Below are 6000 nucleotides of genomic sequence, written 5' to 3'. Positions count from 1 at the left end.
ATTCTATTATCTGCTTTCTCAAAGATCTGTGTGCTGAATCTGCATTGCTAAAACACATTTAATTAATATCAAATTTAATTAAACTTCCAACTCTGCGGATACCTTTAGGATAGTTAGTTATTTAGGATTCATATTGCGTTCCATTTAAAAATGAATTAAAAAACGGAGCACTCAAGAAACTTCAAACTGCAACTTCAAACTAAAAAACAGCAGCAGCAAAATACCATGTATAAACAGTAATACCGGAAAGTGCAAAAATCACCGGATTATTCTAACTCTTAAGGGTTTCCCAGACCATAATGTGCAGCCATGAAAAATCCCTTGACACTGATTCCCATATAAAATGAAACACAACAGAGAACAGAGGTGCTTGTAATAGAAAACTACGGTCTGATGAACAACTGGTCCAGTGAGTTTAAAGACAATACAAGCTGAAAAAAACACACTTTAACAGCTGTCTACCTGGCTGGAGTGGTAAAACAAGAGAAGCCCCAAAAAGGTGACTTTTTGTGAATATGTATCACAGCACCATTTAATAAAGAACAAAACTAATTGTAAAAAGTTAAAAGAGAATGACAAATGTTATGAAAAGCTATATGTCACTGTCATCTGAATAGTTCACTTTGGGCCTACAAAATGTCAGTTGAATAAACTGTAATGACTACAATAAAAGAAAATGAATATTTTGTATTACGGTGTCATTTATTAATGTTATTCAGTTACACAGCAGGTAGTGATGTACATGCATAAACCAAGCCATACCGTAATTTAAATTTTCTAAAGGTTGCAATCCTGTTGCCCAAAGAACAGATAGAGCATTATACATTGTTAATTTCATGTACCTAAAAGAACAAGGATTGTGCAGCTTGAAAGGTTCCCACTGTAAGATGAATGCTAAACACGTATATAGCTTTAACAGCTTACCTGTAGTTTTTAATAACTATTAATGTAAATCACACTAATCCCAGACCCGTCAGGCCCCACTGATAATAATAAGGTCTGTTAGTTCTGGGGTTAAGAATGATGAAAAAAAGATCTTAAGCAAAAATTATTTCAAAGCCAATGCTGGGCATTAAGCTAAGGGAAAAAAATTGACAAGAACAGTGATTTTCAAAAGGTGGCAATTTTTCCTAAATCAATTTTTAAAATGTATTAAAAGGTTGATTAATGTGTTTTGACTTGATAGCCTTTTTTAGAGGCCACAGAAGAAAAACCCACAAGTGCTCTGTCAGATTCAGAACATGAATAGGTATCAGAATATACTTGTGCACCTCTAGAACAAAGCAAATTACAGTTCAGTAACTTCACGCCCTCAATTTTCTCACAGAGAGCAACATCAAGGAAATAGATATGACTAAATTATGTTTAGTTTAGGGTTTTACATTTCAATTTAGCCTCAGGCATTCGAGACATTAAGGCCTTAATCTAAATCCTGGTCAGTGTATGCTCCCAAGAGCATAAATGAGGGTTTATTAGCATCTCAGTGGTTGCCTCTGTAATGACAAAACAGTTCCTCATTACTGGTCATTAGATTCATATTACATTTATTTGCAAGAGCAATACATCTTATATTCATACTACAATGCAAAACAACAGTAGTGGTATGACACCTGCTGTATGGTAAAAACAGCTGCAGTTGCTCACAGGAATAGGGAAAAGCTGGAAGAAATCAGTGCACATGAATTGTTAATCCATTCAGTCTAAAATGCATACAGTACAGGTATATGGTCAATGACACTTCATGTGGTGGCACTGTAAATATGATTTGCTTTTCACGATGTAAACATTCATTTAGCAGAAGTATCAAGTGACTCATAAAATTAAAAATATATAGATTTTTCTTACATTGATATAACTCAATCTTTCCTGTGTCAAAGCCACACAATGCCATTGCCAACATCAACAGGCGTTATTGTAGGAACAAAACGTTGTACACTGTTGATGTCATGTGCTAAAAAAAACAAGGACAATGTCACATGAAGTCACTGTTTCCACAAATCTTTGAAGTTTCAATATACCTTGCTCTTTCTGTGTTAAAGAGAGGAAGTGTTCATGAAGTACAAAGCAGACACACACAAAACCTTTACAGTAAAGGCCTAGCTAAACAGCTATCTCTATACTTACTCTCAAATGTTTAATTCCATAACATTCTTTACTTCCATCACAAGACATGCTACACTGCTATGTATGATTACATGTTATTAATTGAATAAATGGGCTTTCATAAGACCTCACTTTGCATATTTATGCTGTAATGGTCTTCTATTGAGTCATCAATACTCCACACCTTCCTTGCAGCACATACTGTATAATGGTCATCCACACACATTTATATATTTATACAAATGACTAATGTTCCAATTGTTTCAGCATTTCAATATACTGTACATGTATTTGTCTTATCATCTTTGGGGCCTAAACATGTCATCTCCTATTTTATGACATGGGTTAAATTTGCATTCTACTCTACGATGACAAGTGTCAGACACCACCAAATTGTTTTTACTACACCACAGGACTTTTATTGTTACCTCTAACAATTCACTTTTTTTTTCATATAACATGGGAATGGAGTCTACTTTCACAGTGAATTGATGTGGTGTGATAGAACACAGTAATAATCGTGTATTTTTTTGCAAAACATTAAAATTTTAAGATGAATAATTCAAACCAGAAGGAGCCAAACAGTATCCAGATAATTCTGACTTCAAGTGTCTTGATACATTACAATGTGAAAATGTATGCATTAGATCATCTTACGTGATTCAAGGAAAACTTGTACAATAATACATTTCATTGCTAACACTTCACCAATATTCATATAAATAATGTCAAAACTTGAACACAGCAACACTTGCTTTTATATAGTAAACATTCTAAATGTGTTGATAATAGCATTTTATATAACTTCTGCTCAAGCGTCTGACAGAAATCTCTTCTAATTTTCATAATCTTGAGGTATAATTGCATTAAATTGATGCAGCATTATTCTGAAGTAGACAATTCTGACACCCCTCTGCTTATTACATTTTTTTTTCTAAATTAGGGCTTTTAAACTCATTTAACTTCATGTGAATAAAAGTTAACATCATAAGCGATGTCAGCTGCTGCCTAGACATTTTTGTTCAAAAAACATTTTAAATGTTAATACTCTGAACTTGCCATGAGGATTGTAATGATGTACATCCAAAGACCTTAATCACTCAGAAAAACCTGGAAAATTATACCTGCTTGTCATCCATATCGAGTATCTATTACTCGTGGACATAGCACATTAACTGACTCATTATCTATTTCAAACCATATGGACTTAGGTTTGGGTGGGTCATTCTGATGCTATCCTAAGGTGATCTGCCTAATTATTACAATTATGCAATCTCAGTCGTGGGGCCAGTTATAGAAAATGGTGCCGTGGCCTTTCCAAATTGGTGTCAATATACCCAGACAATGACTGAAATGGGTGATGTGCCCTGTAGCTGTTACAAATCCCTAGGTGCTAACATGGTAATTACTTGAAAAAGTTTTGAGAAAGTGCAAATACCTAAAGCTGTGGGATACTTTGCATAATTAGCCTCGAACTACAGTGTGACTTTTTAACCTTTTTATTTGAAAACAAAGTGAAAATCTACAGAATATAGAGGACATTCAGTGTACCGTTAATGACATTTCTGATGAGAATCATAATCACATTAAAGCCATAAAATTATTTTCTATAAATTGTTGCTACCCTGCAAATGTGTTTATTTTATTTGTAAAACTGAAAATATCTATTTCAGTTCTGAAATTTCCTCTAATGCCTAAGTGTGATATTGGAGGGTCTTACCATGTTTGTTGTAAAATTAATATTGTGTTTACACATGAGCATTTTTTGGTCACTATTTCCATCAACCTTGAACAAGAACTTGTTTATTAAACTCTGTGCATCAAAAAGTGTATTGTGTTGCTATGAAAGTGAAAGGCTTTTAACATGAGAACAAATCTTAATTTTTGCTATTAGATATATACTGTATGCATTTGCCATGTAGGTTTTTCTCATATTGAAGCAGTTTTTGTTCCTCCTTTACCAAATATGGAGCAGGTTGCACTGTGGTGAAGAGTCCTTAAATTAGGCCCTTAGGAGACCAGTAGATCAATATATACCCTGCAGGTAAGTGCATTTGTCCCAGAAAGTAAGTAAATAAATGTTTTGCTTTCTCTTAAAAAACAATAACAATTTCCCATAAATGAAAGCAATATCTATCAAAGGTAGCCATTAATAAAAATAACATTCATTCAAAAATTTTGTTTGGTTAGAACAGGAAAACATTTCTTGTTGTTAGCTTTAACCAAAAAGAAAGGATACAATCACAAGCTATATTGTTTATACAAATAACCACGTGTGATGCTTTTTTGAAAAACACGAAACCTGAAAATGTGTACCCCAGGTATTAAAATACTTGAAACCTAAAGAACATAATAATAATAATAATAATAATAATAATAATTGCTTACACTGGAGCATCCACCTGGGGTACACATTACTTTTACACAATACTTTTTTTCTTTTCTTTTAAATTATTTGAATAAAGCACTTGTGAAATAAATAAAAGGTACGAGGTATAAATGCACGTCAATGAGTACCAGATGTACTGTACCAACCTATTGAAGCAACTGTGTTAGAATGTAATTGACAAGCATTTTATTCAAATATAAAATCATGTGATTAATATTATGTAGCCCATTTAAAGATGCTGATAAAAAATCAGAATCAATGCTATATGTGAAAAAGACTGAACTGACCATATATAAAAAGAAAATGTTCTGCTCTTGCCCTCATACAAGCACCTGTGGATCCTGGATTAGTAGGACATATATAACTCAGTGGTTATTTGTATCCAACTGTGAGCATGTTGACTTTCCTCCTTTTGTACCACATGGAGAGAATTTTCAGAAAGTGGTTTATCACCAATCGATCAACTCTCAGCATTCAACACTCCCTCTCATCCATTGACTGTGGCAAGCTCATTTGTTATCAATTCCCAGATACTACCAACACCACACTTGAGTCTAAGCTTGTGAAACATCAAGCAATGTGAGCTGGGATTTACAAATAATGAGAAAAACTCCTTTTTATGAATGAACACTTGTACAAGCACTTTCACTCTCAGTACCATTGGTCTAAAACACATTTACTGTATATATAAAACACAATATACATCATTCTTTATCTGCACACCTTTCTAGAGACAGCAACTGTTTTGCTAGACATTTTTCAAACATAAACAAGACCATTCATATCCTGTGTAAGACCCCAGTGTCTGTTGATATTACAAAAACAAAAGCCTGTTCTTACAGGACTATTCTTTTCATTGTATTTACTTCTGTATTTTTTGTAGTTGCATTTTTTGTGACTGAGAGATCTTAGCTTGTATTCAATGATAGTGACATCTTAGATCAAAGCCTATATACTGTGCTAAAACTATTTACTGGCTAGACATAGGATACATATATGTATATTTATGTACTGACACCGATAGAATGGATCGAAAACAAGCACCACTGAGGTACTGGGGATATGATATCTGCAGTACTAATATGAAGCTTTGTTGTGCTGTTCTGTGTTCTGTATGAAGGAGAGGAACTGATGTGCAATAAAGCAGAGAGGATGAGCATTTGAGTGATGTGCCCATGTTTCTGAATCTCAAGACAAACTGAAACTGAATGAGAAAAAAATGGTATGAGATGCAAACGTATGAACGAAGAACGAAGTTTAATTACTTTTGGTTGGAACTATTTAATGAAACATAACCAGTTTAATCTCCTGCTGTGAGACATCAGAGACACAAGGCTGAGGTGAAACAGGCTACAGTATGCCGTTAGGCAATGGAAATATGCAAAATCACTTCTGCTTGTTAAAACCTAATCTGAAGACATCTGTTCCCTGCCTTCCTCTTAACCTGCTATTTTCCTGATAACCATGGTGATATGTGAATCTTGCATACCTACCTCTCTCTGTTCTTA

The sequence above is a fragment of the Atractosteus spatula genome, chromosome 15, assembly GCF_055471065.1.
Source record: "Atractosteus spatula isolate fAtrSpa1 chromosome 15, fAtrSpa1.hap1, whole genome shotgun sequence".
Lineage (NCBI taxonomy): Eukaryota > Metazoa > Chordata > Actinopteri > Semionotiformes > Lepisosteidae > Atractosteus > Atractosteus spatula.
This window is presented reverse-complemented; position numbering follows the sequence as displayed.